Below are 20,898 nucleotides of genomic sequence, written 5' to 3'. Positions count from 1 at the left end.
CAGTTTCTAAATTTGGTGCTTTATAAATAAATGAAAAAAAAATCAGAATTCACAGTATCTTAAGGTTTGGAATCTGTGTTAAGATTGCTGGTAAAAGGCCTGTGAGCTGATTGTTCTTTAAGTTCATAGTGTCCACAAGTTGGAAGGTCCAGACAAATTTACGGGAAGACAAAACTGGAACATGAAATAAGTAAACACAAAACTGGAACGTGGCATCGTTGCATGGACAAAACCAGTAATTCGACTTTATATACAACAATAATTATATTTAAGTGAGAGCACTATAACTGTAACTTAATATCTAAGTTAAAACAAAAAGGGTTTTCTGAAATATGCCGAGTTGATTTTGATTTTGAGAACAAAAAGGTCAATCAAAAATTAGTCAAAAATTCTTTTTAAAAAATTAGTCAGAGAATAATTATTTAGTGAATATACATAAAATAGTTCAATAATATAAAAATTCCAGTAATAAGGGAAAACTTCTGTAAAAAAACAATATATTTTTTTCCTAGTTTTGTAGCATCTCCATCTTCGTTCTATATTTTACTTTTTTTAGAGTGGAAAATGGAGTAGTGAACAAAAAAAAATAAAACATTGCTCTATAAATTGAATAATTTTTTAGTTTTTTGAATGTAAAAGGCCAAGGACCACCCTCACATGTGTCGAAGAGATTCTTCAAAAACTTAATTTTCCCATTCAATTATTATGTCGTTTGCTGACAAACAAAAAATTATTATGTCGTTTTTGCAACTTCCACTGACGTTTCCAGGAAAATAACAAAAATAGATCTTTTCTTATATCAATAATGACGACAATAAGTCAAAAGATTATTTATATCTCACATAGATAGGATGGATGTGCTTTCGAGTTTATACAAAATGCAAAAGGAAAACACTTACCGCTTTCTCTCTCATCTCTGTTCTCTCTCTTGCATGAGAAAGCGGTTGAGTTTTGGTCGACGCCGGTTCCTCTTTCCGGCTTCGATGTGTGACATAGTCACCAGATCATTTCCGGTTGCAGTTTCCCGATAGTTCGGGCATTGACTCTGGGGAGAGGTGGTTCACATAACATCATCTCCTACGGCTTTCATCTCCAGGAAGAGGTGATCCTCTTACACCGTTTTCGCCGGCTTATCACCGGTTTGATACCGGTTATGGTCGATCTACGGTTCCGTCCTTCCTTTGAGATACCGCTTCTTGTTCTGATTTTCTAATTTTTCTTTCGTTGGAAGATCGGAGTTTTAGATTCAATCGTAAGCAGTTGTAATTCCTTCTTCAAATCGTAGATCCGTCAGAGTTGATTCGCCGTCTTGAGTTTAAGGGATGTTCTGTTTGAGCGGCTTCTTCTCCAGTTTGGCTTCGCTGAAGGCGGAGCTCCGGCGTGCATGCTCTCTGGCTCCGGAGGAAGCTCGTGCCTTCCATTTGTGATGCGTGTTCATTGGGCGACGGGCGTCCGGACACGTGGTGGATGGAGCTGGCATCTTTCTCTTCAGTTTTTCTTCGGGCTTAAGGCCCATAAGTTGTGTTGTATTGTGGCCTATTGTTTAGGCTTGTCTTTCTTTTAGTGGCTTTTATTGGTCTTTTTGTGTTTGTGTTGTTGTTGGGTTTCGTTTTTTTTGGGCTTAGTCTCTTTAATAAAATTTCAGTGGAAAAAAAAAAAGGTGCTTTCAAGTTTATACCAAACCGCTAAACACGATGTCAAGAAATAATACGTAAGGCCTACGACAGTATATTGAGTTGTTAAACCAAACCAGTTTAATACTGAATGTTGCAACAAAGGTATGAGTTTAATGCACCGATGGGATGAACAGAGCCAGATACAATTTTAAAATTTAATCGAACGTTATTTCTTTATTTTCAAATGTATACTAATATTTATTTTAAGAGAAATACCCTACGAAAACCACAAGGAAGAAAATGACCAAAATATTTTATTAAAGAGATAAATATACATTTATATGCCTAGGGTTAACTAATTCAAACCTTAGGGTTTAGAGTTAACGGATAGAGATTTGAGATTGAGATTTAAAATTATATAAAATAAATATAAATATTTAAAATTTGAATTTTCAAAATAGTTTCAAAAAGTATTTTCGAATTACAAAAAGAAAATTTTCAAAAAAAATAAAAAAAAATTCAAAAAAAATAAATTCAAAAAAAAGTTTATTAAAAATTCGAATTTGAAAACATATAATATAAAACTATTAAAAAAATTTCTTTTTTTATTTTTTTTTATTTTTTTTATATCTAGGGTATTAGTGTCATTTTACCTATTAAATGAAACATTTTGGTCGTTTTCCTCCTTATGATCTATTTTTGTGACCAAAATTTGAAAATAATCTATTTAGGAGAATTAGCCTTATTTTAATGATATATCCTACATTTTTGTAATCGTGGCAAACGATGAAGTCGAACTGTTACAAAACAAAATGTAAATCTATAATCCATACGAATGAAGAAAACCAAATTGTAACTACAAAAAAATGAATCAATTTGATAATTAATAGTTCCAACAAGATTAATAAAAGAGCAGTAGTTTGCTATTTAATCCTTCACTAAAAAAAAACTAAAATTAGAAAAATTACGGTCACGAGTCTGACACGTTGACATGTACACTAGCGTTCATGACCGTATCACATACAGGACACGCCTGTAACAGAGCCGATCCACAAACCGTACACAGACACAATGACGGCAAGGCAACACCAACACACTCGCCCTTTTTTCACCGCACCTTCTACATCCTCCCGTCACCGCCGTAACATCATCCCCATCAGCTCCTTCACAGCTTCCGCAGCTCGACACCGCATCCTCTTCAACCGAATGACAAAACCCATCTCCGCCGTTTACCGTCCCCGGAAAATCATCGACCTGGGCGAGAACTTTTTCAAGATTTGACCGGAGAGTATTAGCTGTAGCTTCATTGGTCTGAGCGAGATCACGCCAGATCTGATTCTCGACGTAAAGACTCTTCACTCGCTCTTGTAAAGCCCCGTTTAGCTTCCCCATTCGTGCAATCTCATCGTCTTTCGCTTTCAGCGTTTTGATAATCGCTGATTGAACCGCTGACGCTAATATCCGCGTTTGCGTCTGTTGCCTCGCTTCTAACTCTAGCCTTAACGTTTCGGTTTGTTGAGCGACGAACCGATCGATCTCTGATTGTTGTTGTTGGATCTGAGCGTCGATAAAAGACGTTTGCGGTTCAAACGCGCATGACCTCCGTTTCTGAGATGGCATTGGAGTGTTTATGTCAAACGTGTGATCTCTCTGACGTTTAGATATTAATTGAAGGAGGAGCTGGAGATTGGTTGAAATTATATGTGAGATCGCTTTCTGATTCAATGGTCCGAGCGTACGGTAACTTTTGAACTCCGAAAGTTGTCGGAAAACCGACGGTGATATCATTGTTCACGTTCGGTTCAGATTTAACATATTCTCTGTGGAGGGAAAAAAAAAACAAAATCAATAAAACTGCTCAAAAATGGATTACTGAAGAAGTCATGAGAAGATTAATTTACCTGGTAGTGGTAAACTGAGAAGCCAATAGATTCATATATGTTGCTTCAACAGCCATTGATAAGTTTTCTCTGAGGTTGAGGAGAGTTTAGACGGTAGGTAGCTTGTGGTGAAGAAAGCAACGGTGGCTTTTATTTAAAGGAGGAAAGAGAGAGAAATAGCAAAAGAGAAAGTCAAAATATTAAAATAAGAGATTTGTTTTAGAAAGAGGATACTTTATCTTTTTCTGATTTTACAATTCTAAAATTATATATATTTTTTAAAAACATAAGTATAATAATATCTGATATCTTAACAAACACCAGCACATGTTGCTTTATATGGCATTTTTGTTTGGTTGGACTTGTAGTGTTATATATCTTTCAATTTGTAAGTTAATAATTTTTATTTGTCAATAAGTTTTAATAAAGAACATCTTACCCTATTTCCTATGAAATCTGTTTGTTTTCTTTTAGGGCGGTTCAATATGGCAAAACCGAACCGTACCGAACCGAACCAAACCGGAATAGATAATATGGTTTGGATTTAGTATATACCATACAAACGAAATGGATATGATTTTTAAAAAACCGTAGAATTTGGATATAGTTCGGTATATAACCGATAAAACCGAATAAACCGAATAAAACCGATCAAAAAATAGAAACATGTAAATATGTATATATTTTATAACAACGTATGAAAATCATAAGTTAATTTTTTTGCTAATAACTATTACCATATTTTTTACGGTAATAAAATAGTCCTGATTTGTAAAACACTTGAACTATAATTAAATAACAATTCATCGCAAACACGCTTCTTATTTTCTTAGTCTTCTTTTGATCTTTTTGCTTTAATTTAGCATTGACTAAATTGAAATAAATATTATAAATTTGATGATAACAATTAGTGGAAATTCTTCACAATTTTTTTTTATCTATTAAACGAATAGAGTTTCTTGTTTAATATAAGAAATATGACTTTGATGAACGTTAAATATGAAAGAATATAATAACTTATTTTTTGTGCTTCGTGCTTGTGTTTTATTTTTTATTTTTTATTTTTATTATCAAAATTTTGAGCTTTGATTTTAATTATAGATTTGATTATTTTATTAGATGATAGAAACATTTTTCATTTTTGTTCTTTTATTTAAACTTATAATATTTTTTAATAAATGAATGTGTTGACAACAAGACTCTAAAATTCATATAATATGATCCCAAAATAAAAAATTATGTTTTTTGGTATAAAACCGAATAAACCAAAAACCGACGATATATAAACCGAACCGAACCGAAGTAAATATGGATTTAGAATGGTAGTTATATTTTACTAACCGAAATACCGAAAAACCGAACCGAAACCAAACCGATATCCGGATTGAATACCCCTATTTTCTTTAGTCAAATTTCCATGAAATCTGATATGTTATTTTTACATAAAGGCTATTTTACTTTTGTTATTTTCAAAGGCACCGCAAAAAAATGAAATTTACCTAAATTTAAGATTGTATATCATTGTATATCAATTTTGTTTTGACTACACGAAAATGAGGAATTATTTAACTAAAATAGTAAGGAAAAATTAAATTGCATCTGGCAGTTTTCTTTTGACTAAACCAAAATAGGAAGTTATTAGAAAATAAAGAAAGAAGACTAATATATACTAGTCTAAAATAATTACATGAAAATTTATAAAATGTTTTGATTGGTCAGAGATTCCATCGTATCTTAAACTAAAGGGCTTAAACCATAATTAACGACACTACTTAGCATGGTTCTTAAGGGGTGGAGTCCACATTTTTATTAAAATTCAGATTTTCTTTCTCTTTCACAAAAGACGAGTCTGCTTTGGTTCTGATATTGTTTGTGGGCTCCACTGACACGTGGCGGTCCGAAAATGGTTCGTTTTTAAATTTTTTTTTTTTACAAAAAAGTCAGATAAAAAAAATAAATAAAAAAATATAAAATAAGAACCCATACAAACCAAAATAGAAAAAAAATATTCAGAAAGTTTAAAATTCATACAAACCGAAATAGAAAAAAAAACATTCAGAAAGTTTTAAAAAGCCGAAAAAAACTAAGAAGAACTCGAAGACATCAAACGGTCTAGCTTCTGCATTATCTCGGTGTTGAACTTCTTCTGGGATGCCAACTCAGCAAGGATAGTGACATTCTCCGAACGGATAGTGGCATTCTCAGAAAGGATAGTGGTGTTCTGCTCCTCCAATGCCCCAATCCGTTCATCTTTGTCATGTAGCTCCTCGAGAATCATGGGATCGGCATACGGAGCTTGCGAAGAAGATGCCGGATACGAAGATGCACGGCGGGCCAACCCAACTAAACGACATCTTTTCCTTTTAGGAACCGCCTACAAAAATATTTAAAGTTAGTAAATAGGGACAAGTTAGTAATCGACATTATAAAAAAAAAATATTAATAAAAAAAATTACGTTTTCAACCATCTCATTTATTTGCAATAGAGACAAGTTGGTTGAAGCTCCCGTAGAATCGCCGTCATCAGAGAGAGGCTGAGATTGAGATACTATTTCAGCTTCCACCAAATCAACGACACCTTTGATCGCGGGGTCCTGAATTTGACCCGTCGTCTTGTTAGTGTGAGCCACCTTAATGAGTTGGAGACGATCAACGGGATTACCGTCATTTGCTTCGATCTAAAAAAATCGCAATTATTAGCCAAGGAATATATAAAATATTTATTTAAAAAATATAAAGATAAATAATAATAAAAAACTTACAAGTTCATCCTCCTTATTAGACATAGAGCAAGCGCCGAGGTTGTGCACATACATACCTTTCCCGCCACGATCGCTCTTCCGGTACTTGGAGTTCCTAGAAGACGTCTCTGCAGTTTCTTCCTTCTCCCAATGAGCTATCAACTGCTCCCACACCGTCCCGTTGATGAACCGTGGCCTCTTGTTCTTCAGCCAAACTGTCTTCCACGCGTTTATCTGCTTCGTATAAGAGTCCATGGCCTTTTCGTTGAATTTCTTACAGACTGTTTCCGTGAGATCGGAGTGCCAGTTGAACTCTTGGTACAAAACAAACATAATTTAATAAGTAAATATATTTAAAAAAATGTAAAAACTTTAAAAAAATGAAGAGTTACTATACCGCAAACTGACGAAACCACAACTCTCGTTCGTCGGAAGGGATCACACTCCACTTTGAATATCCAAAACGGAGCATGGAGTACATCATCTGGTTGATGCTCCTGCTAATGCCATTTCTCGACTTGGTGAACCTTTAAAAAAAATACAAGTTAGCAAGTTAATTAATGGAAAAAAAACATAATGCTACAAATAAAAAAAATACTAACCAAGTGCTATGTCCTCGTTGTGGGTTGGGTTGGAGAACCGGGAGATGCTCTCGACCTGGTTGTTGAACCAATATAGTTCAACTGGCATGACCCCCAGATCCTGTTGAGCAGCAGCGGGAGGGGCAGCGGGAGCTGGAGGGGGAATATATACGCGAACCGAGTTTTGTTCATGAGACGATCCCGATGCACGGGAACTGCTCACCGAACTACGTCGAAGACGGGCTGCGGGGCGGGGTTCATCCTCGGACCTAAAAAAAACTAATACATCAAAAAAATTTTCAAATCATTTCTATTTTTAATGTTTTCATTTATATATTTACAAAAGGTTTTATAAACGTTTTAAAAAATAATAAAAATTTTAAATTTTTTTATTATACATAGTTTATTACTGGAAACTTATAAAAAATAATAAAAATTTTAAATTTTTTTATTATACATGATTTATATATATATATATATATATGTATACACAATTATAAAATATTTATAAATGTAGATAAATGTTGATAAATATTTTTAAATTTTTTTAAAAACGTTTTATTATAAACAGTTTATTACTGGAAACTTATAAAAAATTTTAAAATTTTTATTATACATGATTTATATATATATATATATATATATGTATACAAAATTATAAAAAATTTATAAATATAGAAAAATGTTGTTAAATATTTTTTAAAAAATTTAAAAACGTTTTATTATACATATTTTATTATTGGAAACTTGAAAAACGTTTTTAAAAATCAAAAAACGTTTTTAAAACGTTTATTAATTCCAAAAAAAACTAAAACAACAATCCAAACAACAATCCTAACTTATATATCCTAAACTATCCATTCAATCCTAAAATTTTCAATCAAACAACATAAAATCCGAGATCTAACTTCCAAAACCCTAAACACTTGAGATAAAACAAGGTTTGGGATGATTCTTACATGATTTGGGGTTTGGGGAAGAAATATGAGGGTGAGAAGAGGATTCGCCGGTGATGGGAGGTGGATAAGGGCCGGAATCGCCGGTATATAGGGACAAATTGCCATGAGAGAGAGGATGTTTGAGAGAGAGAGGCGGAAATAACGAAGAAGGAAGAAGAAGGGTTATTATATCTAAAGTTTCCGACGGACACGGGTTCGTCAGTATTCCGTCGATATAATTAAAAATAGGACAGAACTTGGGTTCACCCCCTAGGGTGAACCTTTAAATTCACTACACCTTTTATGACCAATCAAATTGACACATAGATTATTAATTAAAAAACATTAAATAAAATAAAAAAATAGCTACAAAAAATAAAAACGCTAATTTTAACGACACTAACGCTTTCAGCGAAACCCTAAACCCTAAATCTTAAATTCTAAACCATATACCCAAAATTATAAACCCAAATTCAAAACCCTAAACCCAAACCTTATACCCTAAACCCTAATCCTAGACCCTAAACCTAAATTATATACCTTAAACCCAAAAAATAGACTATAAACCTAAATCCTATACCCTAAACTCAAGTCTTAGACCCTAAACCCAAACCGTAAACCTTAACCCAAACCCTATAGCATCTAAGTTTGGAGTTTGGGTTTAGGATTTAGCGTTTGGGTTTTAGATCTAGGATTTGGGTTTAGGGTATATGTTTTGGGTTTAGGATTTACGGTTTGGGTTTAGGGTCTACGACTTGGGTTAGGGTATAGAATTTAGGTTTATAGTCTAGTTTTCGGGTTTAGGGTATATAATTTGGGTTTAGGGTCTAGGATTAGGGTTTAGGGTATAGGGTTTGGGTTTAGGGGTTTGGATTTTTGTTTAGAATTTAGGGTATAGGGTTTAGAATTTAAGATTTAGGGTTTAGGGTTTAGCTGGAATCTTTAGCGTCGTTAAAATTAGCGTTTCTATTTTTGTAGCTATTTTTTATTTAATTTAATGTTTTTAAATTAATAATCTATGTATCACTTTGATTGGTCCTAAAAAGTGGGGTGAATTTAATGGTTCACCCTAGGGGGTGAACCCAAGTTCTGTCCTTAAAAATATACCAATTGGCGATTCACGAAAATTTTCACGCGGTTTGGTTCTCCCGGGCAAATTGGATTTCCGACGGAATGTGTCCGTCAGTATATTCCGACGGAATTCCGACGACTTAGTGTTTAGGGTGTTGATTACAAGTTTCTAAATGCAAAATCCAAATCTTTGATAATATATATAGTATTTGCATAAAGATTTAACAATAAAAATGTTTTTATAACACGATTTTACACTAACATTTTTTGTAGTGTAAGATTATATGAATATGATTGTATAAGTATATGAGTGTTAAGATGAGATGTTATGAAAACTATGATATGCATACATAAATATTTTAATGAGTTGTTATATTTGAACGGTTGCGATCTAATACTATACTAAACACTTATTATGTGTTATTTTCATAGTTTTGGCATCTAAATTTATAGATTTTTATGATTGAAATTTTTTAGAAACACATGTCGTCGGTAATTCGTCGGAATATACCGACGAATTACCGACGACCTTTCCAAACTTCAATGAAACCCAATGTCGTCGGTATATTGCGAGAGATTTCCGACGGACCAATAAAAAAAAAAAAACTAATCTGAATCTTCTGAATCTTCATCAAACTCCCCAACCTCGGCTTCTGGCTCCGAATGTACAACAGCATCATGTCCAAACACAGTCAAATTCTCAACGAGTTGAACATTTTCCAAATCTTCAACTGCCTAGGCGTTGCTTGTAGATTCTGGTTGCAATGGTTCATCATCATCAGTTCCATCCACTCGTCCTCTTGGGTTGATTTGCGTTACAGTAACCCATGGATTGTCTCTGTACGTCACCCGAGGGTAACTGATGTACCACACCTATACATATCAATTATACAAGTATTAGTAAAATATATAACATTAATTAATTATATTGGTAAAAAATTATGAATAGATTGACATATCTGATCAGCTTGCGAACCAAGAATGAAGGGATCATAATATTGTAACACCAAACGCATCAATCTTCACTCCTCTATTTGGGGTGGTGTCATACCAATCACAATAGAATACTACACAACGCAATCCAACCATTCCAGGAAATTGGATTTCCAATATTTCTTTTATGTTGCCATAGTAGACATCGTCACCGGAAGAAGATGAAACACCAGCATCATATGTTGTCTTAGAATGACCTTTCCTTGTGAATGCATATCCTCGCGTACAAAATTTAGGATATGATTTGACCTCATAGTTTGGTTCCTGCACAAATTCGCGTATCCAATCATCGAACACAAGACCTCTGGCCAAACCATCGAACACCTATAAATTAAAAACATATATGATTGAAAAGTTAATTAGTTTATATTAAATTTAAACTAATCATTTGCATAGGGTAATATGATATATGACTCACATAACTACGAAGCCACGCATCAAATCTGTTATCTATAAGTTGTCGAAACTCATCTTCTGTTGCATGCCTGTGAGTCATACGCAACTCCGCAATATATACACTATATACAAAAATATTATCAATATGAAATAAATTTATTGAATATTAATCTAACAATAAATGAATAAATATTTTTACCTCTCATATTGTAGAACATCTTCACAGTTGGTGAGCAAATATGTTTGCAAATGAGCGCGCTCTGTGTCCGTAAGTCTCCGCTTCGTGAATTTTCCACTAACTCGTCCTATTTCCTTGAACATGCTTGGGACAGTAACATGATATGTTGCTCTCTCCCTTCTATCATCATGCCGAGCAGGTCTTCGGTGTTTTGTATGCACTTCTTGTGGAAAATAATTTTCAGCAAAGATTGCAGTTTCTTCATTGATCACCTGTGCCACTATAGATCCTTCCACCCTGCTTTGATTTTTGACCATCTTCTTCAGATGATGCATATAACGCTCAAAAATATACATCTATCTGTACTGCACAGGACCACCAAGTTTCAATTCTCTTGCGAGATGAATAGCAAGATGTTCCATTACATCAAAGAATGATGGAGGAAATATCTTCTCAAGGTTGCACATGCTGACTGGTGCATTTGTCTTCAAAATATTAATACCCTCTTCAGTCACTACTCTGCTGCATAAGTCGCAGAAGAAAACACTAATCCCTACATAGATAAAAGACATAATTTTCGTAAGTATTAAGTTTTTATAAGCATAATTTTTAAATATAAAAATAAATTAAATTGTAAAAATATAAGATACCTGCAATTGATTCATGAACATTACGTGGCAATAATGCTGAAAAAGCAAACGGAAGGAGGCGCTGCATAATTACATGACAATCATGACTCTTCAAGCCAGTAAACTTTCCTTCGCTTCTATCAACGCAGTTCCCCAAATTTGATGCATATCCGTCAGGAAATCTCACTTTATCTGTAATCCAATCAAAGAACTCTTCTTTTCCAGCACCATCCAGCCGATAAATGGGAAAAGGGGCCGTACCGTTCTCATCAACGTGAATTTCAGAACGATCACAGATATCGACTAAATCCAACCTTGACTTCAAATTATCCTTCGTTTTACCCTGGATGTTAAGGATTGTGTTCATCAGATTGTCGAAGAAGTTCTTCTCAATATGCATGACATCTAAATTATGCTGCAATAGATGACTCTCCCAATATGGCAGATCCCAGAAAATACTCTTTTTGTGCCAGTTATGTAGCTCTCCAACCGCACTGACTCGAATGTTTTCATGTCCACCTACATCTAGCGTCCTTTCTGCATCAAAATACCTAAACTGCTTCAAAAAATCTTTCCCACTAACTTCCTCAGGTGGACCATCAAACACCTGCTTATTCTTCGTAAACGAAGTCTTACTCCTGCGGTATGGATAATCAGGTGGTAGAAATCGTCTGTGACAGTCAAACCAACACGTTTTCCTTCCGTTCTTTAGTTGGAAAGCATCTGTGTCATCTTGACAATATGGACATGATAGCCTCCCATGTGTTGTCCTTCCAGATAACATACCATATGCTGGAAAGTCACTTATTGTCCATATAAATACTGCCCGCATCTGAAAGTTTTCTTTGCACGAAACATCGTATGTCTCAAAACCATGCGCCCATAGTTGTTGCAACTCATATATCAGTGGTTGAAGAAACACATCTAGTGATCTTTTAGGATGATCTGGCCCGGGGACGAGAATTGAGAGAAACAAAAACTCTCGTCGCATGCACAAGCTCGGCCGTAAGTTGTACGGTGTCACAATAACTGGCCATAGAGAATATTGTCTTCCATGCTTTCCAAATGGGCTGAAACCATCAGTAGATAATCCAAGATAAACATTTCTTCTCTCTTCCACAAATTCTGGATATGTTGACTGGAAATGTTTCCAAGCCTTCGCATCTGAAGGATGTCTAATCTCACCATTTGTGGAATGCTCTGCATACCATCTCATTGCTTTTGCTGTGCGCTCACACTGATACAACCTCTTCAATCTTTCCGTCAAACACAAATACCACATTCTTTTGAATGGGATCGGAACTCTTCCCCTCGTCTCCTGATAACGAGGTTTCCCACAAAATTTGCATACATTCCGTGTCTCATCCGCTCTCCAGTAGATCATGCAATTGTCAATACATACATCTATCACTTCGTACGGTAGTTGAAGACCGGCAACAAGTTTCTGAACCTCGTAGTATGAACCCGGTGCAAGGTTATCCTCAGGTAGAATACCTTTGACAAAATCAGTAATCGCATCCATACATTCTTCAGCCAAATTATAGTCTGTCTTAATACCCATTAATCTAGTTGCAGATGATAAGATTGAATGACCATCTCTACAATTTTGATACAAAGGTTGTTTTCCAGCATCCAACATGTCAAAAAATCTCCTAGATTCGGGATTTGGTTCTTCCCCTCTATAATGATCATGTACCATCTGCTCAGTACCTACACCATAATCTATATCCGTTCTAGATTCTTCTAACCTAATATCAGGCTGAAGTTCACTAACAGGCTGAGGTTCGCTAGTACTACCATATTCATAACCAGTTTCCCCATGAAGGTACCAAACTTAATAATTACGTGAAAACCCTTTCATATACAAATGAGTCCAAACATCAAATTCTTTTATAACCTTATTATTATTGCAAGTAGAGCAGAGACATCTTAACATACCACTTTTTGCATTCGGTTGCTGTTGAACAAGCCTCATGAATTCTCCAATCCCTTGAACGTATTCTTCCGTAAGCAAATTGGTGTTCGGATCCAAATGAGGTTTATCCATCCACGAACGATAATAAACTTCTGAAGACATGATTTTCACGGAATTGTTATGACTAAAGATAATGAAGAGAGAATGAAGTGTGAATGAGTTGAATGAGGAGGGGTTGTTTTTATAGGAAATTGCTTACGGCCCTCCGACGACTTTCCGATGAAATTCCGACGGATGTAAAGCAGTCCGTCGGAATTCCGTCGGTATTTTCCAATCTCAAACGGCTATACAACAGTCATATATATTTGTCGGCAACGGTCACATGGTTCGTCGGAAATTCGTCGGAAAATTCCGACGGAATACTGACGACTGTACTGTTAATCGGAATGTCGTCGGAAGTTCGTCGGTATATTTCAACGAATTTCCGACGACGACAACGGTTACATTTTTTATCGGAATATCGTCGAAAAGTCGTCGTAAAATTCCGACGACCCAGGTTTCGTCGGAATTCCGTCGGAAATGGCCGACGGAATTCCGACGACTTCAAATTTTTGGTTTTCGTCGGAAATTGGTCGGTAATCCGTCACAAACGTCCGACGACATTGATGTCCGTCGGAACCTCCGTCGGAATGTGGCGTGTTTTCTTGTTGTGAATATTTTTAAACACTAAATAAATTCTATAATAAATACTAAGAATATAGATGAAAAACTCTATAATAAGTATTCACATTTTTTGTGGAAAATATTCACTTTATATTGATAACAACAATTTGTAAACTAAATGATAATATATATTATAATATTTGTAAGCATAGTACATGGATGCAAGACATTGTGAAATTAGTGTATAGACCTAAATTTTTTTTGAAATCTCCATAGTTATAAAAAAATATTTCTAAGCAAGAAAAAAAATACTGATTGTACATTTTTAATAAATTAAAATTACATAAAATAAAAACATATTATATATTAAAACATTTAGAACGGATATTAGGTGCTGGTCGAGTTTCTCTCGGGCATCAAAAGAAAAATAATGATTGTACATTTTTAATTAATTAAAATTACATAAAATGAAAACCTATTATATATTAAAACATCTAAAACGGGCTAAAATATCATCTTACCAAACGGAAGAGTACTAGTAATAACTTTTTCCAAAAAAAAAAGAGTACTAAATAATTTATTAAACATATGAGACCTTCTTCAATGGTGCACAAAAATTTTCTCTATATTTAAATCTAAAATAGAGTAACTCTATTATAGAGTTATATTTTCTCCAATGGTTCATTATATAATAGAGTTACTCTATAAGACCATCTCCAATGGTTTACTCTATTTTAAAGTAGTTTTTACTAGTCCTGGGCATTCGGTCTTAACCGAAGTGAACCAAACCGACCGAACCCATTTTTTTCGGTTCTCGGTGCATTTCGGTTAAAGACTGCAAACCGATCGGATCTTTATCAGATTTCACTTCGGTTCTCTGCTCGGTTCGGTTCGGCGGCGACAAACCGATCAGTTCTTTGGTTCTGTTCTTCATTGCTCAGTCGACTTCTTCCTCTCTTCTACCTCACATATCTTCATTTTATTCTCTTCCCCGACATAGAAACAGCCGTCATTTTCCTCTGTCAAAACTCAAAACCTAATTAATTTTTAACTAGATTTGTAACATGTGTGCTTTAAATAAACATTTACAAGTTAATTTACATTTGGATACGTTTTAATATGTTTCTTCAGCCCAAGTTATCAAAGGTCTATTTTAAAAAACAAAACCCAATAAGTAAATAAACTAACCCACCAACTAAAGAGAAAAATAAACCCTAGATCTAAAGACGAGACATGATCAGTTTTCTCTTTGCTCGCCGTCGAACAACTCGTAATAATATCTCTTCTCAATTATCACTGTGGTGTTTTTTTCGACATCAAACTCAGATCTTCTCTATCCTTTGCTTCTCGCCATTTTGTAACGTTTCCAATCACCTTACATTCGAACCGAATAAACCAATTCACACAAAAGTTTCGGTTCAGTTCGGAATAGATTTTTCATTGCACAACCAAACCGAATAAACCGATTTCCGAACCGATCCGACCCGAATTTTTGATCGGTTTACTTCGGAAATGTTTTGGCTAAACCGAATAAACCGAAACCCGAACAAACCGAACCGTATAACCCGAATAAACCGAACGCCCAGGACTAGTTTTTACTCTAAAATAGAGTAACTCTAAAACATAGTAGGGTTTCTCTCCAATGGTTTACTCTATATTTAACTCTAAAAAAGAATATTCTTAAATATATTCTTTTTTATTTTATGACTAATACCTTTTACTTACAAAATTTACAAATTGATCCCTTATACTTTATTTTCACAGAGTTCTTATAAATTATATATTTATATCAAACATTTATTATCTTAAAAATTACATTATATTAAAACATAATATAATTAACTTAAACATCACCATTAGTGTATCTTTCCCACAAATGATCAATTAACGAATGTCGAAGCACAAAATGAGTTTCTTTATCTTTGATTGTTCTAAATCTACCAAATGAGCAGGAAGACCATATGCTAACATACGAAATGCGGCCGTTACTTTTTCCAAAGACGATAATCCAACCATACCCGCTGCAGCCATTTTTTGTGTGAAGTAGTTGTCATAAATTTCAACGTCTTCGATTATACGAAGGAATAGAGGACGCGACATATGATATCTCCTACGAAACATAACATCATTGTACACCAGTGTCTCCAAAAAGTAATTGTTGAACAATCTATAACTTGGTGATCAAACAACATCGGTTATCAATACCTTAAAAGAAGGAAATTCTGAATTTTTAGAACAACTAAAGAAAACAAGAGCACAACGAGAATATCACTTGGAGATTCAAAAGAAGAATTATGCTTTGAATGAGCTGGAGAAAGAAAACAAATATTTATTTTGTGACTTGAATTCAGTGCAAGATGCAGAATTTTGTGCATATTTTCAAGAGGAATGAACACGAATTTTACAAAAAAGACGTGGCCAACAACATGAACAAAAAGATACTTCTTCATCTACCTCATTTGGACAATACTTTAATAATTTTGGTGGATCTGGAGGCAACTTACCAGATTATTAAATAACAATTATCTATGATTTTAATTTTATGTTATGTTGCTTATTTCTAATTTTAGTATTTGTTTTCTTTGGCGAATTTCATAAAATTATTTTTAATTTTCATGCTTGTTTTCTTTGGCTAATAATAATAAGTTTCAAACATTTATATATTGTCTTGAAGAAACTTATGTGATGTTTGCATAATTAAATTACATAAATAGTTACAAAATGAAAAGTTTAAAAACGAAAGGACGAGAGTATAAATTAACAATTTCACTCTATAAGGGCATCTCCAATGGCACACAAAAACTTTCTCTATATTTCACACTAAAATAGAGTAACTCTATTATAGAGTTGGATTTGCTCCAATAGTTCACTCTATAATAGAGTTACTCTATAATATAGTGAAATATAGAGTAATGTTATTTTTTACTCTATATTTGGACTGAAAAACAACATTACTCTATATTTCACTCTTATAGAGTAACTCTATTATAGAGTGAACCATTGAAGCAAATTCAACTCTATAATAGAGTTACTCTATTTTAGAGTGAAATATAGATAAATTTTTTGTGTCTCATTGGAGATGGTCTAATAGAGTAAGAAATAGAGTTATTCCAAATATAGAGTAAGAAATAGAGTTATAATGTTTTAGAGTGAGATATAGAGTGGAGTTGGAGAAGATTTTACTCTATAATAGAGTTTGGTGTAGAAAATAGAGTGAGTTTGGAAATGCTCTTATAGAGTGAAATCTATATATATAAAGTTGGATTTTCCCTTCTCTTGACAAGTGGCTGGGGGTTTTTCGACATCTGTCCTCATATTTTTTTTGTATTTTAGTTTCTTCTTCTTTTACATTATAATTATCTAGTCCATCATTTTCTAATTGTGCACTATCTAATTATTCTCACACTAACCTTCATCGTAATTTAAGAATCAATTTTATTGGTCATTAAAATTCAATAAATAAGTAAAATAATATAAATATATTTTAAATGTTTAATTTATTCACAGCTGAAAGTATCATAAACTTTCACTATTTTTTTATTTTTACTATTTTCTATTATTTCATTTACAAACTATATTTTTATTAAACTATTAAAATCACAAAATAACCAAATTTAAACCTAAAATCTCAACAATCATTGAGAAAAACAAAATGCCATAGTAATACTAACTCAATAAAGATCTGGAGCGGAAAAGAGATCAAGACCGATAACTAACTTACATTACCGGACCTTAGAGTGTTTTGGCTAGAACAAATAGAAATAAAGAAGGATATAAAGATAAAATCTGAAATAAAGTAATCTCAGAACACAAAGAAGCTTTATCAAGCACCAACAAAATCAGCAATACACCGGTGCCGTCCTCGAACTATGAAAAAAACATAGAAGTCAAATCACCAGAAACTAGATCTGAAAAACCAAGACGAGTAGGGACTATTGACGGTAAGCCAACAACGAGAAAGACAACATCAAAAGACGACTAAATTCTGATCCAACCCAAGGAGATATAGTTTCTAACATCAGCTGAAATCTAAGGAAGAAGAGGAGCATCCAATATTGAATGGAACAGCCTAAAATGACGCAAGAAACAACTGCACAACTGGGAACACCTGAACCCGATCTACAAAAAATACCAGAAATCTCAAGGTGAATAAGGCAATAAAGAACAAGAGCAGGAGGTGAGTCTTTTTCGGTGATGGTGAGAACCGCAACATACCAGAAAGGTAAACAAAATATATAGATGTTGATGACTCAATGACAAAATATGAGAAGATGGCAAAAAAATCTTAAAAGTTATAATGTTCAAAATATGAAAAAAATAAAAGACAATTTATCTTAGAATCAACAACTACATAAATGCAAAGTTATTGAAATTCAATATATTTTTATATTAGAAACTCACTTCACTACTAACAAGTACTATACGCACAAAACACATTATTGAAAAAATAAAGATAAAATACATTAACATATCACTACTACTACTACATAACACAATAAAAACACCAAATAATGTTCTTAACAAATAAAATTGACCACATAATTACATTATCCAAAAATTCATATTCTTAACAATAATAAAACAATATTCCGCGTGAAGTGCGGACACCCCCTAATATAGAGTAATGTTGTTTTCTTACTCCAAATATAGAGTAAAAAATAACATTACTTTATATTTCACTCGATTATAGAGTAGCTCTATTATAGAGTAAACCATTGGAGCAAATCCAAATCTATAATAGAGTTACTTTATTTTAGAGTGAAATATAGAGAATTTTTTTGTGTTCCATTGGAGATGCCCGGAGTGTGTGCGTACTATGTGGTTACATGTGGCCACGCTTGTAGGGCCATGATGGGAAAAATAAACGGCGATGCCACGTTATGGTGTGAACCTTCAAAAACCTCTCTGTTTCATTTACTATTTTAGTGAGAAAAAGATTTGCTATCTCGCCACTTTTCTTTTTCTGTTTCCTATTTTTTAACTTAGAAACAAAAATCAAAGCGTAATCGTTGTGTACTAGGTTAGTTGGGAGAGAATGTGTTTATCTAAACAGGAGGGTGGCATGGGTTTTAGGGATATTGAGGTGTTCAATCAAGCTTTTATTGCTAAACAAGCTTGGATTATACTCAAAAACCCTGACAGTCTATTCTCTCAATTTATGAAAAGCAAATATTCTGCAAATTCGGATTTCCTGTCTGCCTTTCTTTCTTCACGACCCTCTTATGCCTTGAGAAGCATACTTCATGGTAGGGATCTCTTGACTAAAGGTCTTTATAAATTGGTTTGAAATGGTCTTTCTTTTCATGTTTGGACAGATCCTTGGATTAGAGATGGACAAATGCGTAGACCGTTGATTAAAAACCCAATCATTGACATTGATCTCAGAGTGAGTGATCTTATTGATTATGAAAGAAGAGATAAAATAAAATATAAGCTTGAGGATCTCTTTTACCCTGAAGACGTTAAATGCATTTTAAAATCAAAACGATGATATCTAAAGATGACTTTTGGGTTTGGGGTCACAATAGAAGCGGTGAATATTCCGTCAAATCAGGTTACTGGTTGCAAAATCAGATTACTAACAGTCAGCTGTTGATAGAAGCATCAGCGTTAACATCTATCAATGAGCTTAAAGTTCAGGTCTGGTCCTTAAATATTTCCCCGAAGATAAAAACTTTTCTTTGGAAAGTCCTTTCAGAAGCTATTCCAGTCGCTGATATGATTCTATCGAGAGGAATGAAGGTTGATTCTAGATGTCAAGTATGTGGACTGGAAGGTGAATCTATAAATGATCTCTTTTTGTCATGTACTGTGGCTTGGCAAGTCTGGGCGTTATCTCTCTTTCTAAAGCCATACTCAGATTTCTCCACAGACTCTCTTTACTCAAATTTCCATCACCTTGTCAAAGTAAGTAAATCATCCTCTATGCCATTTGAAATAGCTAGGATGTTTCCTTGGATGCTTTGGCATCTCTGGAAAAGCAGGAACGCTTTCACTTTTGAAGGCAAAGGCTTCTGTCCTATAGATACTCTTCAAAAGGATAAGACAAGAGGTGGATACTTGGTTTGTAGCTCAAAAAGTTGAAGCATAACAGAGTCTCTACCAAGTATTACCAAAAGTTCTAGTAGAAGTTGGATTCCTCCTTCAATCTCTTGGATCAAATGTAATCTTGCTTACTCTTGGGACAAAAAAACTATATTGGTTGGAGTTGCTTGGTTACTAAGGAATCATCGAGGAAAAGTCCTTTTGCATAGCCGACATGCTATTTCTGATATAGATAGTCTAACAGAAGCAAAACTTCAATGTCTTCTTTGGGCTATTAACAGCCTGTCAGAATTAAAAATCTCTCAGGTAATCTTTAATACTGAAGCTTATGAATTGATTGGGGCTGTCATTCGTCTAAAAGCTTGGCCCTCCTTTGCTTTCCAAGCTTCAGAAATCAACCTGACCTTGTCGAAAATTCGAAAATGGAAACTACATGTTGAAACAACTGCGACAAATCTTAGTGCCTATCTCATTGGTCAAAGTGCTTCTTTTGGTCGCCTGGATACATTCGTATGTGGTTCTGGTGCTCCTTTTTGGCTTAGGAATACTTTGGATAATGATATGGCTATCGTATGATTGTTGTATAGAGCTTGTTTAGCTCTTTTTGATTCCTCACTTGTTTGAGGCTTTTGGTTCTTGTAACCCTCTTCTGTTATACTTGCTACCATGTCTATAAAACTTCAGATGTCAAAAAAAGTGTAATCGTTGTGTTTTGACACAGTACGGAGAATAAATAATTTAAAATAAATGTTGGGATAAATAGGGAGTTAACTCATCTTTTCAAGTCAAACCCAAAACCAACATCGTTTTTGTCATTACTATTTATCAATGAATTTTATATATTATCTCTATGTTTTTGAAATATTTACAAGATTGCCATTATTATTTATTTTTTATTAATTTTGAAATTCACAAAAAACCAAATACACCCACACTATTTCTTCTTATTTACAGTAATGCAATTATCATCAATTTTTTCAACCATCATGAACCACCATTTTTGAGCTCTTAAAGCTGTAGAATTCAATTTTCAACCACTTTTTTCATTATAAACCAACAAATCTTCATTTCCTCTCATTTCCTCTACATTTTCATCTAAAAAGACTCTCATAGCTTTCAATTTCATAAACAAAAATTTCATTTTTTCGAGTTTCTTCATTAGTGAATCGTTAAAGGCGGTTCTGAATCGTTAAAGACGGTTCTTTTTGTTCATATTTGGAGTTTGAACGGTTGAGAAGGTTGGAAACGAGCT

The 20,898-nt window shown here is 33.9% G+C and overlaps 1 long non-coding RNA gene and 1 pseudogene across 1 annotated transcript; one reads left to right on the top strand and one right to left on the bottom strand.

The window, feature by feature from the left end:
- The first annotated feature begins 665 nt into the window (after positions 1 to 665).
- LOC125581817 lies at positions 666 to 1,659 on the top strand. Its single transcript, XR_007319546.1, has 2 exons — positions 666 to 1,102; positions 1,232 to 1,659. It is a non-coding gene; the product is annotated as an uncharacterized LOC125581817 (long non-coding RNA).
- Positions 1,660 to 2,469: 810 nt separating this feature from the next.
- LOC106379621 lies at positions 2,470 to 3,702 on the bottom strand (annotated as a pseudogene).
- Between the last annotated feature and the right edge of the window lie 17,196 nt (positions 3,703 to 20,898).

This window comes from Brassica napus, chromosome C2 (genome assembly GCF_020379485.1).
Source record: "Brassica napus cultivar Da-Ae chromosome C2, Da-Ae, whole genome shotgun sequence".
Classification (NCBI taxonomy): Eukaryota; Viridiplantae; Streptophyta; class Magnoliopsida; order Brassicales; family Brassicaceae; genus Brassica; species Brassica napus.
The sequence above is the reverse complement of the archived record's forward strand: the minus strand, read 5'-3'. Positions and strand labels throughout refer to the sequence as shown.